Source organism: Mesoplodon bidens (genome assembly GCF_964165515.1).
Source record: "Mesoplodon bidens genome assembly, chromosome: 8".
NCBI lineage: Eukaryota > Metazoa > Chordata > Mammalia > Artiodactyla > Ziphiidae > Mesoplodon > Mesoplodon bidens.
Window position 1 is genome coordinate 18,465,966 of NC_138165.1, and position 26,864 is coordinate 18,492,829.

The following is a 26,864-nucleotide window of genomic DNA, read 5'->3' on the forward strand; positions in this document are numbered from 1 at the left end:
GTTTTGTAGAGTGGCTCTAATTCTCACCACATTAAGAAATTATTGCTATAAAATATGCAGTTTTTAAAATAAGTATTGATACTTCTCCATAATATACTTACTTCAAATAATAAAAGTACAGTTTTAGTTCTTGTGAATAAAGTATCTCTTTGGACATTTAATATTTTCAAGGATAAACATAGCTCCTTTTGGTGAAGAAAAGTTCAAGTAAATTTATAAACTACATAATATAAACAAACATATGTATGTATACACATAATTTGGAAATCTTTAACACATATATTCTGAAACTGATATATTCTAAGATCATATAAGAAATATCATTTGTGTTACAAGAATGCCTGCAGCAAATGGTAAGTTATGCCATTCCTCCCATTATCCTGTTTTAGGATATACTTGAGTTCACAAACACATCATTAAAATGCTTGTCAAATAATAAAACACCTTGACTCTAGGGGCAGACTTATTCACCAAGATTGAAAATATAGAAAATGACCAAAAGGGGTCTTAAATTCAATTTTAAAATTCACAGAGTCACTGCCACAGGAAACATTTATAACCGAAGGCTTGACTTTCTGCTTGTCTGTATTGCTACCTTTTGCACCAGTTATGTTATGAAATATGACCACATCAACTCTGAGGTAGAAGATCATCCCATTCAATCAAACGAAATCAAATAACTTGAAGAGTTCTCACCCCTATGGGGTGGAGAATTGTCCTTCAACTGTCAGGTGGCCATGTATCAAGGATCCCCTTGATTAAGACCTCCAGTATCTTTTGAAAAGAAATATCAAAAGCCAAATAGTATTACACTGCAGTCACACACAGAAATATGTGGATTTGAAAATCACAAATAAAGCAGATTGAAGGATTCATTATTTGACACCAAGTCAGACCACAAGAAGGCTACATAATTGAACTGTATGAATTTTATTCTTCATGGAGTTGGCTTCATTGAGTTATATATTAGTGATAAGACTTTGGCTTTTGTCAAAGGATCAAACATGAAACAATACATTACTATTTTCACTTCAGGAATATATTTTTGAAAATGTGACCCATCCTTATCATGAAATGCCCTCTATATAAATCCTCACGCAAGAAATCCCTCGAACAAATTATTATTAAGGAAAACTTGGCCTGACCTGAATAGCTGCTATTTGTTTTTTCCATATAGATAATCAAAAGTATAAATTGGACATATTCCTCTTTCTAATTGGCAGTCATGAATCTGATGAATTTGAAGCTCAAATTTGAAAGCTCAAATGAAGTAATGATGTTAGTCCTAATGATATACAAAGACATACCCTCCCCATATAAACCCACACAGATACACACACATCCACACACATACTGACAACTTCGGCTTTCCTTTGTTTTTTCTTTTATATGCTAAAAATAAATCCTGATTTTTCTCTTCTACTTATCATTTTTTAAGTTTTAAAAATAATTCATTCTTTTTTTCTTTTACATGCTAAAAATAAATCCTGATTCTTTTCTCTACTTATCATTTTTTAAGTTTTAAAAATAATTCATCTTTTGTAGGACAAAGAATGATATTCTACTTCTATCCTACTACTAGTAGTACTTCTACTACTTTTGGTACTATTATTAACCAATAGTGATTTACTGAGCATTTACTTTGAGTTCAATTATCGGGTGAGCTAGCTATGGTCATTTGTGTATTACAAATGAAGCAAAGGTAGTTTAGAGGGGTTAAATAACTGATCCACAGTGTCACCACGAGGAAGTGTCATATGCAGGTTTTAAACCTTGGTCCTAAATCTAATTTAATCCCATACGCAAACCACAGTGGTATATTGTAAATCTCAAACATTGTGATGTTAAAGAAACTAGTAAATTCTATCAGTGTCGACAGTGTGATTATTTGATATCATAAACAAACACTTGTTATATATCAGTCCTTACTCTCCATTTTCAGTGACATTTGTATCTTACAAACACAGATTAATACTCATGGCGGTGATTAGAGGTCATGCCCTCTTCTATCTTTTTACTTTATACCATAACAATTCAGGAGTTCAGTTCACAGTTGTGAGAAAGGAAATTGCTAATGTCAACCTAAAAAAGACTACAAATTAAACAAAAACAAATTAATATTACTTACCTATTCTAGGCTGAAACACTATACTCCTAGTCTCCTTACTAACGAACTCATACTGCTTTAGACTCCAAAGTCAAATGGCTGAGAGAGATGTTAGAAGATTATAGTAAGTCTACCCTATGTGATTCCCCTCAGATCCTAACACCTAATTCTAAGCTGCCATGTATAAGGAGTGCACTCTATTACATTTGCCTTAATGTAAAGTTAGTTTCTTTGCAATACTGTACTTTGAAAACTGGAACTGTGAATGGCAAGTAGAAGGTGGCCATCTACATTTCCTGCTAAGCATAAATTAGGCTGTGGATTCCTGGAATACTGCCATGGAGACAGGTGGTCCTCTACATTTTTATTCAGGGCTCATATTTCTAAGTGCTGAGAAACCACAATGATAGATGACATAAAATGCATGGCTGGATATTCAAGGAATTAGTTTAAGTCAAGTATTCATCAATTCTATCTCCTAACACTTGCTCTGGAGTTAGAAACAGAATTTCAGATGTCGTGGTCTATCAAGTCATGTCATGTTAGATCTCAAGGCTTTGAGTGGAATTTTCTTTAAGGTCTGCCCCTCATTTCCATAGGGAAATAGAGGCTGTTCTTATAACCATGAACCATAAAACTGGCAATTTAGACCTGTTTTCTCAGACCATTTATTAGCAAAATGAAACAACAGAAACCAGTTTTTAACCTTGCTTGCGCTACACATGTAGTGTGAAAATGTACTTTATTGCTTTACATGTATACCTTGATAACGTCAACAGTTTTCTTTACCAGTTACTTTTAGTGTTATAAAAATGAAGAGGTTATGAAAGTTCCATATATGCTCAATTTGTACAAGCCAAAAATCTCTATCAATCACTCTATCATTCTGTCACTCACCATCAAGTCATGACTTTTTCTTAGTTTTCGTATCTAATCAATCATATATGTTACTGATTTAACTTCCTAACAGTACTTCAAACACATCCTTTTTCTTCACCACTCTCATGGCCATTGTCTGGCTACCAACACCTCCAGTCTGATTAATTACCATGGTCTCCTAACTGGGTCTAGGTCTGTCCTCTTTCCATCCATCCTGTATACTACCGTCACAGTGTTATTTCTAAGAGTCAGGCCTTAGAAATGCCCCTTGCCTTGATTAGAATCCTTTAATAGCATCTAACAGGCTAAAAGGGATATATCCTAACTGCTTAGTAGGTCATGAAACTCCCTTTAAAATCTCACATCTGCATACCCTTCTAGCCTTACCCTCATCACTCACTCCACTCCTCCATAAAATGCTTTATGCTTAATAGATAAGTATTAATAATTGAATTGTTTAAAGACACTCATACACAGAAAAGTTAAGTGACTTGTTCACTATCAGTATGAGCTTCTGTGGCTACCAAACACTTTTTTTACTACTTTCTACATTCATCAAATCATAAAAGAGGTATTCAATCGCATTCCTCTTTACATAATCCATCCATTAGCTCACACTTTAAGGAGACAAATGTTTGTAGTCTTGAGTAAAATTTCTTCCTCCCTTCAATAAGATAGATCATAAAAAGTGAATGGAAATGGAGCCAGGTTCTGAATCAGGTTAGGAAGTTGCTCCTGTGTTCACACTGTCAATTAAAAACTTCCTCAATTTGGCATTTCACAGTATAGGCACATCTATTCAAACCATGTGCTGTGAGCTGCCTTCCATACGCTTCCCCTACGGGCTATTTCAGGAAAATTACCAGCTTTCAAGTGAGGTCTTGGAGTAATATGTGGGCTCCAAGCAACTGTGTGCTACTTTACCATGATCCCCTATGTCTTTGACAATTTGCAATTCTATAAATCACAACATAAACATAATTTTAAAATAATTTTATTCACATGTTCCAACTCTCATAGGAAATTCCACCGTGCTTAATGCATTTAATAAATCATTAAATAAACCAAATGAAAGCAGAATGTGATATAAATAGACATGAACGGCTTTCCCTGGATGAAATTTAAGTTTACAAATGAGCCAGGAGACTTGACCAATGGGAAGGCAGCCAGAATGTCTCTGGGGGGAAAAAAGGCAATATACAAACAATTGCATATGGTTCGATGTTAAAATATCTCCTGCCTATCTCCCCTGACATATTGATACAACTATTTAGCCTAATAAATATATGTTTCATTTATTCTGAATCTTAGAATGTTTTAATGTTACCCTTTGACAGGGATCATCATAGAATAATAAGATTTCAGGCTCATGTAAGTTCAAAATAGTAAATTATGATTCTTCCTGCCTGAGTACTTTAAAGATCTCATTGCTTTCCCTCTGTTCTTACCAGCATCCCCAATATTTCAGGCATGTACAGTAAATTAAATATGATTCCTGCCCTTGGTATTCAGTGATAATATGTGTTGAAAATTAAGGCTTGTCTTCAGTCTTCAACCTTGAAATTGCTAATTCTGGTTTTGAAAAAGTTAAAGATATAGCTAATTTTGTCAATAGGTGTTATGAGTATCCTTAAGAACATCACTTTGAATTAATTTTATCAAAAAACATACACTATGCAGCACTTTATGGTAAAAATAAAGTCACTGTGAACAAAAGATAGAATAATTTTCTCTGATTATATGAACAGAGAAGATTCAACTAATTTTCCTCTTTTATATCTTTAAATGATGTAATCATACCTATAAATTACTGAGTGGACAATAATGCTTAATGAAGAGTAAGAGAATACGGAGAAAAGTTTTCATTTTCCTGATACACTTTTTAAGTCAAGATTTTGCTATTTTGGTTGTATTTGGGATTGTGAGGCTCAGTCCTGGTTTAAATACAAACTAGTTCTCAGAGAGCTACCTAATCTCCACTAATCTTTGATTCCTTAATCTGGAAATTAAAAGGGTTGGATTGGACCATTTAATCTCTAAATGTTGCCTAAAGCCCCTTCTGCAGGGGCTTTAGCATTCTGCAATTTCATTATCCTTCTTGGACAGTATAATTTCTCAATTACATTGTGCTAATTTTATACCTGTCAGAAACGTCTTATTTATTTTATTTACAGTTCAATGTTAAAAGGAACATTTTCTTTGCATGAACACTGAGGGAATGTAACATTTTCCTACTATTCAGGAGGAAGAAGCACAACCCCAGAGAGACAAGATGCATTATTAAAACTCTTACAATTATTGTCACATATTTATTATGACCGTACCTTGAGAATGGGGTATCTGAATACCCTATTTCTGATTGATAAGGAGACCAGTTATCTAAAGGTTTTTTTAAATTGTCTTTTCAAGGCAATAAAAAAAGTTTAAAGACTTAAAATGGCCAAATATTTATGCAGTAGTTATTACCAAAAGGTTCAGTGCTTTCAAAAAACATGGCCTAAGTAATCTTCACATCTGGAGTAGGAATAGGTTCCTTGTATGTAGCAATATGATGGCACTAAAGCAACACCACTAAAGTAAAGAGAGCTACTGATTCTATGCTTAAGAACAGCAATTGAGTCCAACTACTTTCTACTGGATAATGAAGAAAATACTGTATAGTAGAAACTATCTCAGGATGTCTGCCCAGCCCATATCTTCTTCTTTGAGAAAACCCTCCACTATCACTTAGCAGCCATTTTTGTACTTTGCTCCCTGCCCACAGCTGACTGGACCAAGACTGGAAACCCTGCTGTAGCATAGTAAATCCACTGGCTGAGCTGTTAACAGTCAATACTCCCAATAACTGGGTCAAAAGACACTAGCCATTTGGTCAGTGGCATTCAAGCTGAAAGGACATGTAACCTAGGAATGAGTGCCATATGTACCCTAATGTATCAAGAGATGAAGGAGGGAAGGAGTACTATATTTCTACCCTTAGGTTGTGCTAAAATAAATAAACCTACATCCCCAATAAATTCTCTTTAACTCAAATTTGAGTTGATCGTTATTCCTTCTAACGAATCCTTCCCTAGGACCCAAGGACTCTCAACTCATTCCACAATTCTTTCCTTAAACTCTCTTTTACTGGTGTCTAGTAACTTATACCAACATTTGCAAAAGCAGATAAGGGTATAAAACAATCATCTAGTCCCATAAATATAACTCTGACCAATTACATTTAATAAGATTTAATTTTTTTTCTGAAAAAGATCGATGTCCTTCCTAGTCAACTTTGTGAAATAAAGTGTCCAGAGAGTGACTCTATGCAGATCCTAGATTTTCCCTTTCTCCACTTTCTCTGCAGAAAGTAAGCTCTGGCTCTACTAGTTTTTATTAGAAAGTATCCATCATGAAAAAGTGATGGAAACCAAAACTGATTCATAAGAGTATTTGTTATTTCTAATTATTTCCTAAGCCCAGGAAAGCACAGAACTACTTTAAAATGCTTTTTGCTTTATAAATTTTAATAAATTAGCATAAGAAATGGTTTAGCTTGCATCAGTTTTGAAAAAGGACAAGAATATTAATTCTGACTTCAACAATCGATTCTCTACTTTAAATCTTTTTTTCTGTGTATATCCCTCTGGTTATATGGGGACATATGGGTATATGATATCAACCAGAAAAGCAGAGCCAATATGAATGACCTAGAAAAGGGATTTATAATGGTGGTTTGACTTTACACAAGTATGAGAGCAAGTTAAACAATCCTTGCAAGAATGTTGCTTCTACATCTGGTGTTGGGCCTGAAGTCGGCAGGACAGGCAGTAAGGAAGGAAAGATGGACCTGTAATAGGGAGGACAGACTGGAACCAAAGTCAGTTTCCCAGAGCCTCCAACTTTGACGATGTGAACGGCCAGCAGGAGAAGCTAGTCCTCTTCATCACAGAGCTCAACATGCACCTGGCCAGGGAGTCAAAGCAGCTGAAGATCTGGCAAGAGCTAAAGAAGCTGCAGGCCCACCATAGTCCCAGGCCAACAAGGTGCACCAGCAAAGGAACGGCAACATTTGAGGGCTGCCAGCAGAGCACAGTGCCCTGAGCTGACCTTCCAAGCATAAAATAATATGCCTTTTGCCTCACTTCTACCTACCAAATCTCACGCACAATGTATCCTGCATCCCACATTAACCTAGAAGTAGGTAGGCAGGGAACTCTGGGAAATTCATTTCCAGCTTAGCTAAACTGACATAATACAAATCCACCACCTCACCTTGGTTGTTACTTGCTAACATCCTCTTATCAATGAGGAGAAACAAACAAAGACCAAATCTTAACTTCTTCATTTATTTGACAAGTTATTCTTATCTTGAAACAAGAAAAATTATAATCTGACCAAGTTTCAAGTTTCCAATTTTTTTCATCAAAAAATATTAACCTATGTCAATAGGTTAATAATTGATTAATGTTAATAATTAGTATTACTGAATCAAATTAAATTTGATTTAATTAGCTGCTTTGCAAACCACAACCTGGCACTTGCCCTGAACCTTTCTTTTTATCCGTATCAGTGTCCCTTAACCATAAGGTTGAGTCCATACTTACTTCTCATTTCCTTTTTCTTCCCAGCTCTCTCTTGAGTAATTGCCAATAATGCACAACACAGTGCAACCTATGGGTACTTCCCATGACTCTTTAAATTGTTCAAGTTGTAAAGAGAGGGTGTCTGATGACAAATAGCTTGGACTTCTAAAATACATATCCAAATGGAAACTATGTTACCAGAGTTGTTGTACTGCACTTGTTTGAAGGCATAAACATCGCACTTACTTTGGTTTATACTCTGGCTATTTGCAAAGCTTTTGTGGGTTATACAGCTCATTTTTTATGTAAGATGAACTTGTCTCCTACTATTAGTAGAGCTCTGTTTTCTCAAACACAGCTTCTTAATGTTTGAGAAGTCATGGGCCCTCATGAGAATGTATGAAAGCTTTCCTCTCTCTCCTCATAAAAATACAGATAAATATACACTGTATACAATTTTAGCAGAGTCAGGGAGGACCCTCTGTAGCCCATCTACAGATCCTCTGAAATACTCATAGACCCCGAATTAAGAAATTCTATCCTTGCTTAATGATGATAGTTATGAAAAGGAATGCTTGAAATCTCTAGGATATTAATTCAAATGTATCACATTACATTGAAACACCCTTGCGGGGAGATGCTTATATCAGGTTTTTTAAAAGCCTACAAGCATATACTAGGCAATGATCATAACTCTGAAATTTGTTTTGGAGTTTAAAGTCTGTCCACCTCCATCCAAACTGTGTCTTTTATATTTTCATTACCGTTTGACCACCCACCTGGTGTTCTAACAAAAGTGCTTTCCACTTAACAGATGCCCAGTTCATGCATTTTAATACATTTTAAATTACCAGATAGTATATGGATATTTTATTCTTCTTTATGAAAATGTTCTCAAATTTTCTAATCATATTTTTCCATTTGATGCATAAGCCTCAGTTATTTTTATTCCCATGTGGTACTGATCTAATATCAAAGTTTGGACACTATAGACAATCTCCAAACAAGGAAGAGATTTCTGTTTTAGTAATTAAGCCTGGTTGCATTTGGAAAGTAGGTTCCCACAATTTAAAAAAATGTCCAGTTTCACATGGAGAATTTTTTTCAGCTTACACATATATGTATAGATTGTCCATCATCTAAATCACAAAGCAATTTTCTGATTTTTTAATTTGTTCTGGCATGAAATTGAGTGTAACATCTGTTTTGCACATGTTTCACCTTTTTACCCCTTTTGCTCATTACCAGAGTTTTTCTACCCAAAGGTTTCCAACTGCAAATGTTTTGAAATTTTGACCCCTCTTCTTCAAGATAAGGAATTTTAAAAAATCAGTTTACTATGCTTAAAACTCACTAAGAATGTTATAGTATCAAGGTGAGGAAACCCATGGATTAGAAAGAATAATTTACATGGCTCTTTGTCTAAAACTGGCTTCTCTTTAGCGAGGTAGGGAAGAAAGATAAACTATTACTAAGTCTTACTATGCCCTCCTGAGAGCTGTGGTCCTGCCACCTGGCATTTGTACAGATCAGGTGATGTGGGCACCCTGACTTCCTATATGGGAACAGCTTTGGAGGTCAGCCAGAGCTCTGTCTGTTTGAACTCCATCCAAGTGACTCCCAGAAGAGTGGAAATAGGGAGAATGGGTTGAGGGACTGGTACTGAGAGGCTGCATCCAGAAGGTGAGGATCTCACAATATGATGCTACGGTGGGGACAGAGGATAGCAGTACAGGCTACATAATTTACTAAATCCTTTTTTTCCCCTTTTTTCTGCCCTCAGATTTATAGCTGTCAAAGAGCTTTTTTTTTTAACGTCTTTATTGCAGCATAATTGCTTTACAATGTTGTGTTAGTTTCTGCTTTATAACAAAGTTAATCAGCTGTACATATACATATATCCCCATATCTCCTCCCTCTTATGTCTCCCTCCCACCCTCCCTATCCCACCCCTCTAGGTGGTCACAAAGCACCAAGCTGATCTCCCTGTGCTATGCAGCTGCTTCACACTAGCTATCTATTGTACATTTGATAGTGTATATAAGTCCATGCCACTCTCTCACTTCGTCCCAGCTTACCATTCTCCCCCCCACCATGTCCTCAAGTCCATTCTCTATGTCTGTGTCTTTATTGTGTTGTGCCCCTAGGTTCTTCATAACCATTTTTTTATTTTTTAAGATTCCATATATATGTGTTAGCATACGGTATTTGTTTTTCTCTTTCTGACTTACTTCACTCTGTATGACAGACTCTAGGTCCATCCACCTCACTACAAACAACTCAATTTCATTTCTTTTTATGGCTCAGTAATATTCCATTGTATATATGTGCCACATCTTCTTTTATCCATTCGGCAGAAGACCTAAATAGACATTTCTCCAAAGAAGATATACAGATTGCCAACACACACAGAAAGGATGCTCAACATCACTAATCATTAGAGAAATGCAAATCAAAACTACAATGAGATATCACCTCACACTGGTTAGAATGGGCATCATCAAAAAATCTACAAACAATAAATGCTGGAGAGGGTGTGGAGAAAAGGGAACCCTCTTGCACTGTTGGTGGGAATGTCAACTGATACAGCCAGTATGGAGAACAGTATGGAGGTTCCTTAAAAAACTAAAAATAGACCTACCATATGACCCAGCAATCCCACTACTGGGCATATACCCTGAGAAAACTATAATTCAAAAAGAGTCATGTACCACAATGTTCATTGCAGCTCTATTTACAATAGCCAGGACATGGAAGCAAACAGCTTTTTAAAATTCCTTGTCTCAAAGATTCTTGAAACCATTTCCTGTACTCCCTGAAGAAATTCTGCTGAATGACTGAGAGGGGAGGAAAGAAGACGATGGTGACTATGAGAAAACCAAAGAGGGAAGGAGAGACTCCTGGGATTGGACACTGGATGGAAAGAAGTGCTTGGGTGCCTTGGGAGTGTGTGTGTTGGTGGGAGGTGGCTTGGTCTTCTTCTACTGGCCTGTATTATTGAGATTTTTATAAGCATTGCTTTCTTTTTCAAAAAAAAAAAACATTCACAATACAAAGATGATAACCTCTTTTAGTTCTATTTTTCAAAATGAGGATGATTAGAAGAGGACCAGTTGGAGCCACATAATTTAGGTGCCTCAAGCTGTCTCTCTCCTAATTACTGCAAGATTTCATTTCAGCACCACTCTATGGTAACTTTAAATATACCCACACATGCTAAAGCATTTCTTGAAGTGCAATCTTCTATGTAAAATAATGCTATAGACGCCACAATAAAAGAAGCCAAACGTGTTAAAATACAAGGTGAAAATTAATAGGAAAGGATTCTCAGAGTAACTTTTTAACATATTCAATATGGTGTAAATTTATCAAACTTCTGGTTTCTCTCTGCATATATAACTGGAAAGCTCTAATTTGGCAGATGTCACCTTAAACAATTTTTTAAATTGTCAATTCTTTGAGAAATTTCCGTAACTGAAAATATTAATTATATATATGATGGGTGAGGAAATCACTCGTGAAGAAAAACAACCTGAAATCCACTATAAAACAATGTTGTAAATTGTTTGAACTATTCCTTGCTAAGCTACTTTCAGAATTAACATTTAAGAGGGGTAAATTGTTATGATAATACTCCTTTTGCAAAACAGTAAGTAACCATAGAAAACACAAAGCTTTCTAAACCTGCCTAATTATATCTTCACTTATATGCATTTTTAATGAAGAATTCAAAGTAATTGCTAACTCTGGAATAGTGGTGTATATAAACCAATATATTTTTGTTTATAAAACATACAACTATCCCTATGAGAGCATTCAGGAGGTGACGTTATAGGACTCAACAATGCAGGAATTTCCCAGCATTTATGGCTTACACACATAATTATCTTCACCACTGGTTCTGTACGTTTAGTAGTGAATGGCTAAATTTGGAAAGGCTGTGTCTTGTTAGTGAAAAATAACACTACACTGTAGTGTAAAGACTTCTTTCATATTCAGCAAATTTCTGAAACCCAGAGTGTAAACATGGGTGTAAAACAATTCCATGACAGCCAAAAATTGCATCTTTTAAGTAGTTCAAAACAACAAACTTTCAGAGAGATGGCAGATATTTTTGTTTGGCAGCTTAGACCTACAATACTTTCATCAATATCAGGAGGTTTTACTTTGAATTACGTCCTGGCAAGTTATCAAGATACATGAGAGTATGACTATAAATAATGAGACAGATTTTCTATACCACTAATGGGAATGTTGACATTCTACCCATTATCTTGCATGGCAATTAATAATATTTTCACCAGATAATTTGGGGTGGTAAGCAAGGACGTGGAGCAAAGGGCAGACGGCATCTGGCGGACAGGAGGATTGTATACCTGCAGCCCTTGCTGTTCCCATAGGCAACTTACTCACTCTGAGCCTCAGTAGTATAATTATACTAATTACCATAAATCTGACATCAAGATTGAATAATATTATGTCTAGAAAGCACAGAGTCCAGTATCCCACACATGAGTCCTTGATAACACTGACATTACTGTGATCATTGCTAAGAGGCTGATGACCATTGTGGCACATGGCTGTGCTCTGCCCAACTCCCTCAGATCCCTTTTTTTTTTTTTTTCTTACGCGGGCCTCTCACTGTTGTGGCCTCTCCCATTGCGGAGCACAGGCTCCGGACGTGCAGGCCCAGCGGCCATGGCTCACAGGCCCAGCCGCTCCGTGGCATGTGGGATCTTCCTAGACCAGGGCACAAACCCGTGTTCCCTGCATCGGCAGGCAGACTCTCAACCACTCTGCCACCAGGGAAGGCCCCTCAGATCCCTTTTGATTTACCTGGATACAATGTTTTCACTTCCAAAACCCACACCTGCGACACTTCATAGAGGGCTGCCCTTGGACTGTCAGAGTCTACTTTTCTTGCCTGGACAGAGAGTGGTTAAGTACCTGGAGATTTATGGCCTCCAGGTGGAGCCTGTGGCCACTGACTAACCTTGTGTGGTTATAAATACCCCAGTTCCCAAGACCAAGGCCAGGGTGATCAGAGGTGCAGCCCATGTGCTTCCAGAGCTTTTCCACAGGATTGAAGCAAAGTTAACCTCCCTGGAACTCTGCTTAATACTGGCCCATCACTTGACCTCCTCCTCTTCCCAGTCCCTCTGTGTGTCCCTCTTCCGTTTTCCTCTGGGGGCATCTCTTAGTAAACCATTTTTCCACAAACCCTCATCTGAGGGTCTGTTTCTGGGGCACCCCTACCTAAGGTAGTGATGAAGGAGGAGAGAGAGGAGGAGAGATGTAGAAGTGATGGTTAATTTTATGTGTCAGCTGGGCCAAAAGTGCCCAGGTACTTGGTTAAATTACGTCTGTGTGTGTCTGTGAGGGTGTTTCTGGATGAGGTTAACATTTGAATCAGCAGACTGAGTAAAGCAGATTGCTCCCCCCAATGTGGGTGGGCCTTATCTAATCTGTTGAGGTCTGAAAAGAATAAAGCACTGAGCAAGAAAGAATTCACTCTCTCTACCTGCTGGTCTTCAAGCTAGAACATTAGTCTTTTCCTGCCTTTAGACTTGGACTGGAACTTATACCATTGGCTCTCTTAGTTCTTAGGCCTTCAGACTGCAGACTCTGGGACTTCTCAGCCTCCATAATGGTATGAGCCAATTCTTTATAATAAATCACATATACTTATGTATACATACACACAAACATATATATCTCAATATTGATCTCCCTCTCTCTCTCTCTCTCTCTCCATATATATATATATATATATATATATATACACACACATATATATATATCTGCTATTGGTTCTGCTTCTCTAGAGAACCCTGACTAATACAGAAGAGGATTCATAAGTAAAGAAGTTCCTAACAGTCTTCACTTCCCTTAAAATAGAGTAAGAATGGGGAATAGGACGTAACAAGATTGAACAGAGAAAGTATTTCTGTGGTAGCTGATAGAGCCAAGACTAGCCCTCCTCTCTCTCTTCTAAAGGAATATATGGGGGCACAAAAAGCATGGAGTAGAAGACACATTCCTTCCCCATTGGAATTCTAATGTGTATAATTAATGTCTATGTTGCAGCATTTCTTTGTACTAGTCTAGAATCCTGCTCCTGTGAACTATTTAAAGTCAAGGACCATGTGGATCTTGTGAATCTCCAAAGCTCACTGAATATGTGATGCATAAATTAGTGGCTGAGTAAATCAACAGAAAGAACTTCACAGAATATCTCCTCAATGCCATATTGTTTTTTTGGATATAACTTTCTTTATGTCTCTCAACACCAATATAAACTAATTTTGAAATTATTAGCTTAACTTTATTAACAGACCCATGGCATGTATTACAAAAACAATCATTTCAATGTTAATGATTACTGTGATCAATGTAAAACACTTGGCAAACACATATGTCAAAAGAAAATAAAATTACAGATTACCCCATGAGTCCATAATCTAAAAATATTTACTCCTAAAATTTGGGTTAATTTCTTTCCAGTTTAAAAAAAACCCAACTTTCCCCATACTTTTATTATTCTGTGGTATAATCACAGCAATGAACATGTAGAACTACTTTTACCATTTAAAAATATAAAGCAAATTTTAAAATATATATTTTTCACATAAACTTATAGATTCAAATTCTGTGTTATAATACTGTACAGCCTTAATATGTTATGTAGGAACAGATGTTATAAATATGCTATACTTGCTATAGATTTCATCTGCAAATGAATATTCAAGAATTTCTAAAGTTTTACTATTCTAGATTTATTTTCATATGATGACTGTATCTGTATGTGCATTTTGAACAAATATCTGATTACTTTTACACATTTCAACATTTATTCATCCATTTAAATTATAATAGTTAATTTTTTAAACATCTTTATTGGAGTATAATTGCTTTACAATGGTGTGTTAGTTTCTGCTGTATAACAAAGTGAATCAGCTATACATATAAATATATCCCCATATCGCCTCCCTCTTGTGTCTCCCTCCCACCCTCCCTATCCCACCCCTCTAGGTGGTCACAAAGCACCAAGCTGATCTCCCTGTGCTATGTGGCTGCTTCCCACTAGCTATCTATTTATTTTACATTTGGTAGTGTAGGTATGTCCATGCCACTCACTCACTTTGCCCCAGCTTACCCTTCACACTCCCTGGGTCCTCAAGTCCATTCTCTACATCTGTGTCTTTATTCCTGTCCTGTCCCTAGGTTCTTCAGAACCATTTTTTTTTTAGATTCCATATATATGTGTTAGCATATGGTATTTGTTTTCTCTTTCTGACTTACTTCACTCTGTATGACAGACTCTAGGTCCATCCACCTCACTACAAATAACTCAATTTTGTTTCTTTTTATGGCTGAGTACCATTCCATTGTATATATGTGCCACATCCTCTTTATCCATTCATCTGTCGATGGACACATCTGTTGCTTCCATGTCCTGGCTATTGTAAATAGAGCTGCAATGAACATTGCAATTTGTGAATATGGTTTATCACATTGACTGATTTGTGTATATGAAGAATCCTTGCACTCCTGGGATAAATCCCACTTGATCATGGTTTATGATCTTTACAATGTGCTGTTGGATTCTGTTTGCTAGTATTTTGTTGAGGATTTTTGCATCTATGTTCATCAGTGATATTGGCCTGTAGTTTTCTTTTTTTGTGACATCTTTGTCTGCTTTTGGTATCAGAGTGGTGGTGGCCTCATAGAATGAGTTTGGGAGTGTTCCTCCCTCTGCTATATTGTGGAAGAGTTAGAGAAGGATAGGTGTTATACCTTCTCTAAATGTTTGATAGAATTCGCCTGTGAAGTCACCTGGTCCTGGGCTTTTGTTTATTGGAAGATTTTTAATCACAGTCTCAATTTCAGTGCTTGTGATTGGTCTGTTCATATTTTCTATTTCTTCCTGGTTCAGTCTCGGAAGGTTGTGGTTTCCTAAGAATCTGTCCATTTCTTCCAGGTTGTCCATTTTATTGGCATATAGCTGCTTGTAGTAATCTCTCATGATCCTTTGTATTTCTGCAGTATCAGCTGTTACTTCTCCTTTTTCATCTCTAATTCTATTGATTTGAGTCTTCTCCTTTTTTTTCTTGATGAGTCTGGCTAATGGTTTATCAATTTTGTTTATCTTCTCCAAGAACCACCTTTTAGTTTTATTGATCTTTGCTATTGTTTCCTTCATTTCTTTTTCATTTATTTCTGATCTGATCTTTATGATTTCTTTCCTTCTGCTAACTTTGGGGTTTTTTTGTTCTTCTTTCTCTAATCGCTTTAGGTGTAACGTTAGGTTGTTTATTTGAGATGTTTCTTGTTTCTAGGTAGGATTGTATTGCTATAAACTTCCCTCTTAGAACTGCTTTTGCTGCATCCCATAGGTTTTGGGTCATCATCTTTTAATTGTCATTTGTTTCTAGGTATTTTTTGATTTCCTCCTTGATTGCTTCAGTGATCTCTTGGTTATTTAGTAGTGTATTCTTTAGCCTCCATTTGTTTGTATTTTTTAGATTTTTTCCTGTAATTGACATCTAGTCTCATAGTGTTGTGCTTGGAAAAGATACTTGATATGATTTCTATTTTCTTAAATTTGCCAAGGCTTGATTTGTGACCCAAGATATTATCTATCCTGGAGAATGTTCCATGAGCACTTGAGAAGAAGGTGTATTCTGTTGTTTTTGGATGGAATATCCTATAAATATCAATTAAGTCCATTGTGTTTAATGTATCATTTAAAACTTGTGTTTCCTTATTTATTTTCATTTTGGATGGTACATTCATTAGTGAAAGGGGGGGGTGTTAAAGTCCCACACTATGCTTGTGTTACTGTTGATTTCCCCTTTTATGGCTGTTAGCATTTGCCTTCTGTATTGAGGTGCTCCTATGTTGGGTGCATAACTATTTACAATTGTTTTATCTTCTTCGTGGATCGATCTCTTGATCATTATATAGTGTTCTTCTTTGTATCTTGTAATAGTCTTTATTTTAAAGTCTATTTGTCCGATATGAGAATTGCTATTCCAGCTTTCTTTTGATTGCCATTTGCATGGAATATCTTTTTCCATCCTCTCACTTTCAGTCTGTATGTGCCCCTAGGTCTGAAATGGGTCTCTTGTAGACAGCATATATACAGGTCTTGTTTTTGTATCCATTCAGTTAGTCTACGTCTCTTGGTGTGAGCATTTAATCCATTTACATTAAGGTAGTTATCGATATGTATGTTCTTATTACCATTTTCTTAATTGTTTTGGGTTTGTTATTCTAGGTCTTTTCCTTCTCTTATGTTTTCTGCCTAGAGAAGTTCCTTTAGCATTTGTTGTAAAGCTGGTTTGGTGGTGCTGAATTCTCTTAGCTTTTGCTTATCTGTAAAGGTTTTAATTTCTCCATCGAATCTGAATGAGATCCTTGCTTGGTAGAGTAATCTTGGTTGTAGCTTTTTCCCTTTCATCACTTTAAATATGTCCTGCCACTCCCTTCTGGATTGCAGACTTTCTGCTGAGAGATCAGCTGTTAACCTTATGGGGATTCCCTTGTGTGTTACTTGTTGTTTTTCCCTTGCTGCTTTTAATATTTTTTCTTTGTATTTAATTTTTGATAGTTTGATTAATATGTGTCTTGGCATGTTTCTCCTTGGATTTATCCTGTATGGGACTCTCTGTGCTTCCTGAACTTGACTGAATATTTCCTTTCCCCTATTAGGGAAGTTTTCAACTATAATCTCTTCAAATATTTTCTCAGTCCCTTTCTTTTTCTCTTCTTCTTCTGGGACCCCTATAATTCTAATGTTGGTGCGTTTAATGTTGTCCCAGAGGTCTCTGAGACTGTCCTCAACTCTTTCATTCTTTTTTCTTTATTCTGCTCTGCGGTAGTTATTTCCACTGTTTTACCTTCCAGGTCACTTATCTGTTCTTCTGCTTCAGTTATTCTGCTATTGATTCCTTCTAGAGAATTTTTAATTTCATTTATTGTGTTGTTCATCATTGTTTGTTTGCTCTTTAGTTGTTCTAGGTCCTTGTTAAACGTTTCTTATATTTTCTCCATTCGGTTTCCAAGATTTTGGATCATCTTGACTATCATTACTCTGAATTCTTTTTCAGGTAGACTGCCTATTTCCTCTTCATTTGTTTGGTCTGGTGGGGTTTTACCTTGCTCCTTCATCTGCTGTGTGTTTCTCTGTCTTCTCGTTTTGCTTAACTTACTGTGTTTGTGGTCTCCTTTTCGCAGGCTGCAGGTTCATAGTTCCCGTTATTTTTGCTGTCTGCCCCCAGTGGCTAAGGTTGGTTCAATGGGTTATGTAGGCTTCCTAGTGGAGGGGACTGGTGCCTGTGTTCTGGTGGATGAGGCTGGATCTTGTCTTTCCGGTGGACAATGTCATATCTTGAGCATCATATTTTATAACATGTTTCTTTAACTAATGAGTGGCAACACAGCATGAGGAGAAGGAGAGGGGCCAAGAGTCAGGAGACATGAATCTTAACCATTGTGTTGTCACTACATACATATGAGTTGGGACAAGTTGCCATCTTTCTGGGCTTCAATATCCTCACCAACATATTAAAACGTCTGAATTTCTAATATTCCATTAGTTTTAACATTGCAGTTTGCTACAAGAAAAATCAGGTTGAGAAGAAAAGAAAACACAATTTTTGTATTTGAACACTGTAAAATTCAGAGTGATGCTGAATTCAGACCAATCCTAAGGCCTGCAGCATACAGATTTTACAGCCCTCTTTAAGATTACAAATTATAAATTCAAAACTAGGTACAAAAACTAGGTGTATTATTTTAAATGAGAAAAAAGTCACAACAAAGTTCAAAAGTTAACAAATAGTGCACATATGAAAAATCCCAAAATAATATATTTTATTAATTAACTACCTGACAAAACTCTATACTCCTGATGTTTTTGGCTGCATACTATTTGTTCCTCCATATGATAATAATTTTGTAATGTCCAGAGAGAATAAAAGATAATTTAGTCTTGCTTTTGCATGATTGAAAAATCATTTTTATTGATATCTTAGAAAATTTTTTATTGATTTTGAAATCAAAGCTTTTATATTTCATTATGATATGCTGAGGGTTTTTTTTGTTTGTTTGTTTTTTTGTGGTACGTGGGCTTCTCACTGTTGTGGCCTCTCCCGTTGAGGAGCACAGGCTCCAGACTCACAGGCTCAGTGGCCACGGCTCACGGGCCCAGCCACTCCGCGGCATGTGGGATCTTCCTGGACCGGGGCACGAACCCGTATCCCCTGCATCGGCAGGTGGACTCTCAACCACTGCGCCGCCAGGGAAGCCCCTAAGGGGGGGTTTGACATTTTGAAGCTTCTGCCAGTCTCCTGTCTTTCACTTTTTTTTTTGTTTTTGGCTTCCACCAACATACTTCATTGCAGTTACATCTGAACGTTGATCTGATTAACAATTATGAAAAATATACAAAATTGCACTGAAATTAAGTCACACATGATATGTCAAACCAAAATGCATTTTTAAGTTGATGCTCCACAGTATTGAGCCATATAATCAAGTTCTTCTTCTATCATACACATCCATTTCCTGATAGGTTTGTGTCAATTTCCTCCCCTGTAAACTGAGTGGATTTTATAGGGTGATTTTTTTTCTTTTCATTATGAAAACTTTCAAATACCAAATAAGAGTACAATAATCATCCATGTATCCACCTCCTGAATTTGACAATTGTTAACATTTTGCCATATTTACTTCATTTGTGTATGTTTGTCCTTTCACAGTACTAGTCACAATTTTGCATCATACTAAATCTGACTCTGCCAGACTTCCTTAGGCAAAGATGAGTGAGATTCTCTAAGATATCAGATGATACGTTTAGATGCTTAAAACATGCAACTTCTCACCCAGAAGTATTCACAGTGTAACACAGCAACAGGTTTTCTGATAAATTCTATTTTGTGCCATTCCAATATATAGTGCATATATTGCATATTTAACTCTTATTCCTGACAAGAGACAACTTGCATTTTGATGATATTCAAATCCTCAGCTTCCAGATTTACACATATCCTGATTGGATGTCTTTTCCCAGATTAATTGTGACTCCATTCATTGTGTCCCATATTTGTCCTCCTTTCCTCATATACTTACTGTAGTTCATGTTACTTCTACCTATGAATAGTAACAGTATTCCTAGAATTCATTCATACCTCTGGAGAGCTGGCAGTAACTTCACTTTGCACAGCAGTGATTGCAAGCAAGATTAGTATCCAGGTTTTAAAGTGGAATCCCCAAAATGTTCACCTGATATGAAAGAGAGAGAGAGAGAGAGGGAGAGAATGTGTGTGTGCGTTTAGGGGGAAGGGGAAGAGATTGTAAGGGAAGAGAAGCCAGATCGAAAATAAATAATGGGCTTAAGCAGTTACAGCTAAAATAGTTTTCCTTGGCAAATTTAATATAAATGGTTTTAAAAGGAGCCTGTACAAGTGAGAAAACCCAAAGTTGTAGCTGCATGAGCTTCATGGTATATCTGTCTCTGTTCCTATCTATTCTTTCATGTATCTCTGGTGAAAACCAAGTCCAAGGCTCCCAGAGCTTGGGACTCTGGAACTCAGAGTCATTCTATGATTGGTTTATAGTGATGGAGGAATATGTCCTTAATTTCTGAATATACAAACTGAAATATTTAAGCATGAAATGTCCTGACATCTATAATTCACTTTAAGATGACTCGGCAAAAGTATAGATAGATATACATGCAATCATGAGGCAATATGGCAAAATGTTAGCAGTTGCTGAATCCAGATGGTATGTATATGGATGTCCACTGCACCAAGTTTTTCTATTTTTCTGTGCGTTTAAAATTTTTCACCATAGAAGTCTAAAAATAAGGCACCATATGAGACTCACTTACTCAATGGAAGAGAAAACTGAGGCCCAGAGGAGCCAAAGGACTTGCCCAAGGTCACAACAAAAGCTGTTCCTCATTCTCTGTGGCTGCTTCTCCTGATGAGAGGAGCCAGGATTCTCACTTAGGGGATTTTCCTGCGGTAAAGATCAGGTTTGCATTTGACTTCTCACTTTGCAGTATCTCCTTTTCAACACAACAGAAATGCACAGGGATTGTGATGACAAAATGCTAGAGTATGATGTTCCCACCGTCCATTTGTGAGTAAGGCCTAGGCAGTAGAAGTGGTCAGGCCATGACTGACGAGCCCGGGAGCCGATGCAGAACACTTCACTCCACCTGCCTAGCTGATCTCCTACAGGGGGTGTCTTGGTTTCGTGCTAATTCTGGTGTCTCATTTGTAAATGTTTAGCAGTTTTCTTTAATACGCACATGACGTGTTATCCTCCCAGAGAAAGCAGATCACTTGCGGAAATCAAAAGGAGGCCTCCTCCTGCAGGAAGTTTTGCAACCATATGAAAATGTACAAAGGACAAAGGAAAGGAAAGAGGGGTTTATCCAGCCTCAGCGGCAATCTCTACAGCACTCTGTGATTCCCTTTTAAAGAAACCTCCTTGCACACCGGTCAGTTCATAACTATGTAATGAGTATGTTTTCTGTGTCCATATCTATCCTCATGCAAGGCCATCACAAGATGGATAGTGACTGAAGGAAAGATGCCAAGAGCAAAAGGTACAGACAAAAAACACAAGAATTCATCTCTGAAGGAGCAGCTCCCCAGAGCTGGGGACAGAGTAGGAGACTTCCAGTGCAGCAACAAGCTTCAGAGCCCCAGAGGATGCACAGATACCATCTGATGGGGATGACAAGCCTGTCAGATACTTAGAAATGGTCACTTTTGCTGTTCTCAACTTTTTATATTCTCAACTTTTTATATAAACTCCCTGTCTGCAGGACTGCTCTAGAGAGGCTGCTTCTATGCCTGCTTGCTCACCAGGGCAAATAACCAACCTTCTAGACAAGTCAGAAAAGATATCTCCTTTAATGAGGGAATGAGCAAAGAAGATGCTGCAGATTCTATACCATCCTGAGAGAAAAGGGACTCTATTCATCCTCCTTTAAAAATACTTAATTTGCATGTGTTTTACAAGTATGATTGCAATATTACTTCTATTGTTATAGTTCAATTGTAAATTTTCCTATATTAAATTATGGTTATGTTTCCTAACCTGCAGTATGGCAAGTACTTTGTATGATAATATTTTTAGAGAATAGACAGTTATCTAGAGACTATGGTTCCCTGAACACGAGGAACACATTTGATTCTGAGGAGTCTGAAATAACACAATCAACATTTCCCTCTTGGAGTTATTATTTGCAGTTAGATTTACAGAAGGCCTTAGGTGGTTTGTTTCATTGCTGTTTTCAGCAAATCATCTTCTAAAAGAGAGTACATTATGATAGTGTTGTTATTGTTTTTAAAAGAAGATAGAACCCTCCTTGCCTTTTGATTATAAAGTGATGTATTTGTCCTCCATATTAAAAGCTAAAATAATTGACTCCAGATATATAAAATATGAGCAGAAGCTTCTCTTTCAGGGCATTCCCCTCATATATCATTAATACCCTAACCATGAAATTATGCAAATTTGCAGCAAGGCCATTCTCTTTTCTCCCCAATACCTAAAGCATGCTTCTCAATGACCCCCAAAGATAATTCTTTGACAAGACCTATCGAAATGATTAACTTCTAGTCAGACTGTTATAAAAAAAAAGACATAAATTACCAATACTAGGAATACGAGAAGGAGCATCTCTGTAGATTCTACATTATGAAAAGGATTATGTGGATAATGAAAATTTCAGGTCAATAAAATTGAGAATCTAAATGAATCAGATAAACCCCTTTACAATAAACAATTAAAAATCACTGAAGAAGAAGTGCTAACCTAATTAGCTATATATATTAAATGAAATGAACTCATAGTTTAAAAATCTCACCACAAAGAAAACTTTAGCATTAGATGACTTCACTGTTGAATTCCAACAAAAAATTTTAAAAAGAGACTATGCCAATTCCACACAAATTCTTCCAGAAAATTGAAACTCATTCTATGAAGTTAACATCCTCTTGACATCCCAAGTGAAAACAACATTACAAGAAAGCTACAGGTAACTTTCTTTTATAAATATAGACACAAAAACTTCAAAAATAATAGCAAATCCAATCCAACAATATATAAAGGAGATAATATATCATGACCAAGTGAAGCATTATCTCAAAAATGCAAGACTGGTTCAAAAATCAATCAACAAGGGACTTACCTGGTGGCGCAGTGGTTAAGAATCTGCCTCCCAGTGCAGGGGACATGGGTTTGAGCCCTGGTCCGGGAAGATCCCACATGCCGTGGAGCAACTAAGCCCATGCACCACAACTACTAAGTCTGCACTCTAGAGCCCACATGCCACAACTACTGAAGCTCTAGGCATGTGCCTAGAGCTTGTGCTCCACAACAAGAGAAGCCATCGCAATGAGAAGCCCACTCACCGCAAAGAAGAGTAGCCCCTGCTCGCCACAAGTAGAGAAAGCATGCACACAGCAACAAAGACCCAATGCAGCCAAAATTAAATAAATAAATGAAATAATTTTTTAAAAAATCAATCAACAAAATTCACCATATCTATACACTAGAGATGAAAATCATATAATCATCTCAATAGATGTAGAAAAAGTCTTTCAAAAATTCAACACTTGTTCATGATATATCATGATATAAACTCCCCACAAATAGGAATGGAAAGAAACATCATCAATGTGATAAAAATATCTAGAAAAAAATGTATAACCAACATTATACTTAGTGAGAGAATGAGCGTTTTCCCCCTAAGACACAGAACAAAGGCAAAGATATACACTTTCACAACTTTTATTCAAAATTGTACTGGAGGTCTTAGCCAGTACAATAAGAAAAGTAAAAAAAGGCACCCATAATTGAAAGGAAGAAAGAAAAGTCTCTTTTTTCAGATGACATGATTGTCTACATAAAAAATCCCAAGAATCTATTAAAAAGCTACTATAATGGCTAAGTAGATTTAGCAAAGTTGCCGGATATAGGCAAAATAGCCAAAAATCAATCACAAGTTTATATACTAGCAATAAATAATTAGAAATTGAAATAAAAATACAATTTACAGTAGATCCAAAAACACAAAATACTTTTATATAAATCTTACAAAATATACGTAAGATCTGTCCATTGAAAACTACAAAATGCTGATGGAAGAAATCAAGGAAGACATAAATAAATGGAAAGAGTTACCATTTTAATGGATTAGAAAGCTCAATATTAAGACATCAATTCCCTCAAAACTCATCTATACATATTTACACACATATGCAAATTAAACAACATAGTACAAAATAACAAGGAGATCAAAGAATAAATGATAAGGACAATTAGAAAAGACATTGAGATGAATGTAAATGAACACATAGCATACAAAAACTCATGAGGTTTAACTTAAGAGGTGCTCAGAGGGAAATCTGTAGTGCAAACATCAACATCAAAAAAGAAGAAAGATCTCAAATCAACAATGTAATCTTCCATGTTAAGATAGTAGGAAAAGAAGAACTTTGAATCAAGAGCAGAAGAAAGGAAATGATAAGAATTAGAGTGGAAATTAATGAAGTCGAAAATATAAAAACAATGGAGAAAATCAATAAACCCCAAACTCAGTTCTCTGAAAAGATCAATAAAATTGAGAAAACTCTAGCTAGACTGATTAGAAAAAAAAAGAAAGAAAACTCAAATTATTAAAATTGAGAACTAAAAAAGGGACATTACTACTGAGTTTACAGAAATAAAGTTTTATAAGGGAATACTAAAGGCAGCTATATGACAACAAATTAAATAATTTACATGAAATGGGAAAAACTTCTTAAAGGATAAAAATTATAAAAAGTGACTCAAGAAGAAATAGAAAATCTGAATAGATTTATAATAAGAGACTGAATCAGTAATTTTAAAACTATATACAAAGAAAACTCCAGGCCCAAATGCCTTCACCAGTGAATTCTACTAAAGAGTTAAAGAATTTTACCAGTTCTTCACAAACTTCCCAAAAAAATAAAAGAGGAGAGAACACTTTGTAACTCATTTAATGTGGTCAGCATTATCTTGATAACAAAACCAGACAAAGACATCACAAGAAATGAAAATTACAGACCAATGTCTCTTATGAATATAGACAAAAAAACTCTCAACAAAATACTGGCAAATAAAAATAAAGCAATATATATAATGAAATTTATCTAGGAAATGCAAGGCTGTTTCTATATCCAAAAATCAATTAATGTAATATTCTAAATGAATAGAATAAAGGACAAAAACCCACACTTATCTCAATAGATGCAAAATTGCACTTGACAAAATTCAACACCCTTTCATGATAAAAACACTAAACATAAGAAGAAAATTTCCTCAACTTCAGAAGGAGCTACAAAGAAAAAAACACCCGCAGCTAATATCATATTTAATAGTGAAAGACTGAATTCTTACCCTTAACATCAGGAACAAGATAAGGATGGCTGATGTCACAACTTCTATTCAATATTATGCTTGAGGTGCTAGCCAGGGCAACTAGGCAAGAAAAAGAAAAGTCATCCAAATTGAAAAGAAAGAAGTGAAACTATCTCTACTTGCAGATAATACAATCTTGTAGATAGAGAATCCTAATGAATACATACACACACACACACACACACAGAGACAACTATTAGAGCTAATAAACAGGCTCAATAAAATTGCAGAATACAAGACCTATATACAAAAATTAATTGCCTTTCTACATACTGTCAATGAACATCCTGAACACTCCTGAAGCGAAGAAAACACTTTCAATCACACACACATCAATTACACACATCAAAGAGAATAAAATATTTTTAAATAAATTTAACAAAAGGAGTGAAAATTATACTCTGAAAAGTACAAAACATGGTTGAAAGAAATTAAAGAAGACTTAAATAAATGAAAAGACATTCTATTATCATGGATCAGAAGACAATATTTTTAAGATGGCAATACTCCCCCAAACAGTCTACATATTCAATGCAGTCCTTATAAAAATACCAACTTACTTTTCTGCAGAAATTGACAAGTTAATTCTAAAATCCCTATGGTCTAAAACTGAAGGGACCAGAATAGTCAAAACAACTGTGAAAAAGTTCAAAATTGGAGAATGCATACTTCCCAACTTTAAAACATACTACAAAGCTAAAGTAATCAAGACTGTGTTGTACTAGCATAAAGACTGACTTATTGATAAATTGAATAAAATTGAGAGTCCAGAAATAAAACTTTATACTTATGATCATCTGATTTTCAGCAAGTGTTTCAAAGCAATTTAATGGAGAAAAAAATACTCTTTTCAATAAATGGTGCTGGGACAACTGTATATCCCCTCAAAAAATGAAGTTTGATCCGAACATCATACCATATACACATATTTACTTAAAATGTATCAAAGACCTAAATGTAAGATCTAAAACTATGAAACTTATAATAACATAGGTGTGCATGTTTATGACCTTGGGTTATGCAACTCTTTCTTAGATATGAAACAAAAAGGACAAGCAACAACAATAACAGAAAGATAAATTGGACATCATCAAATTTTTTTTAATTTGTGTTTTAAAAAACACCATGAACAAAGTGAAAAGACAACCCAAAGAATGGGAGAAAATTATTTCAAATCATTTATGTGATAAGGGGCTTGTATCTGGAATATATAAAGAACAATTATAACTAAACAACAAAAAGAAAAATAAACCAATTAAAAAATGGGTTAAAGGATCTGAACAGACATTTCTCCAAAGAAAATATTCAAAAGGTCAATAAACACATGAAAAGGTGTTCAACATCATTAGCCATCAAGCAAATGCAAATCAAAACCACAATGAGATATAATTTCACAACCACTAGAATAGCTATAACCAAAAAATGGAAAATAACAACTGTTGATGAAGATGTGGAAAAACTGGAACCCTCAAACACTGACAGGACTGTAAAATGAAGCAGTTGCTTTGGAAAAGAATTTGGTGGTTCCTCTAAAGGTTAAACATAGAGTTATCAAATGACCCAGCAATTCCACTCTTAGGTATATACCCAAGAGAAATAAAAATATACGTCCACACAAAACTCGTACATGATGTCCATAGCAGCGTTATTCATAACAACTAAAAAGTGGAAGCAACCCAATGTCTACCAACTGTTGAATGAATAAAGTGTTGTGTATCCTTAAAGCCAAATCTTTTAGCAATAAAAAAAGGAAGTACTGATACATTCTACAATACAGATGAACTTTGAAAATATGCTAAGCCAAAGAAACTGATAATAAAGGACCATCTATTATATTATTC

At 35.8% G+C, this 26,864-nt stretch overlaps 1 long non-coding RNA gene across 1 annotated transcript in view; it reads right to left on the reverse strand.

Moving 5' to 3' along the window:
- Positions 1-26,864, reverse strand: part of LOC308622084 — a 131,492-nt gene that overhangs the window by 43,198 nt on the left and 61,430 nt on the right. Inside the window, exon 2 of the long non-coding RNA XR_014016560.1 lies at positions 25,003-25,083. This is a non-coding gene — a long non-coding RNA (uncharacterized lncRNA). The remainder of the gene's footprint in view (positions 1-25,002; positions 25,084-26,864) is intronic.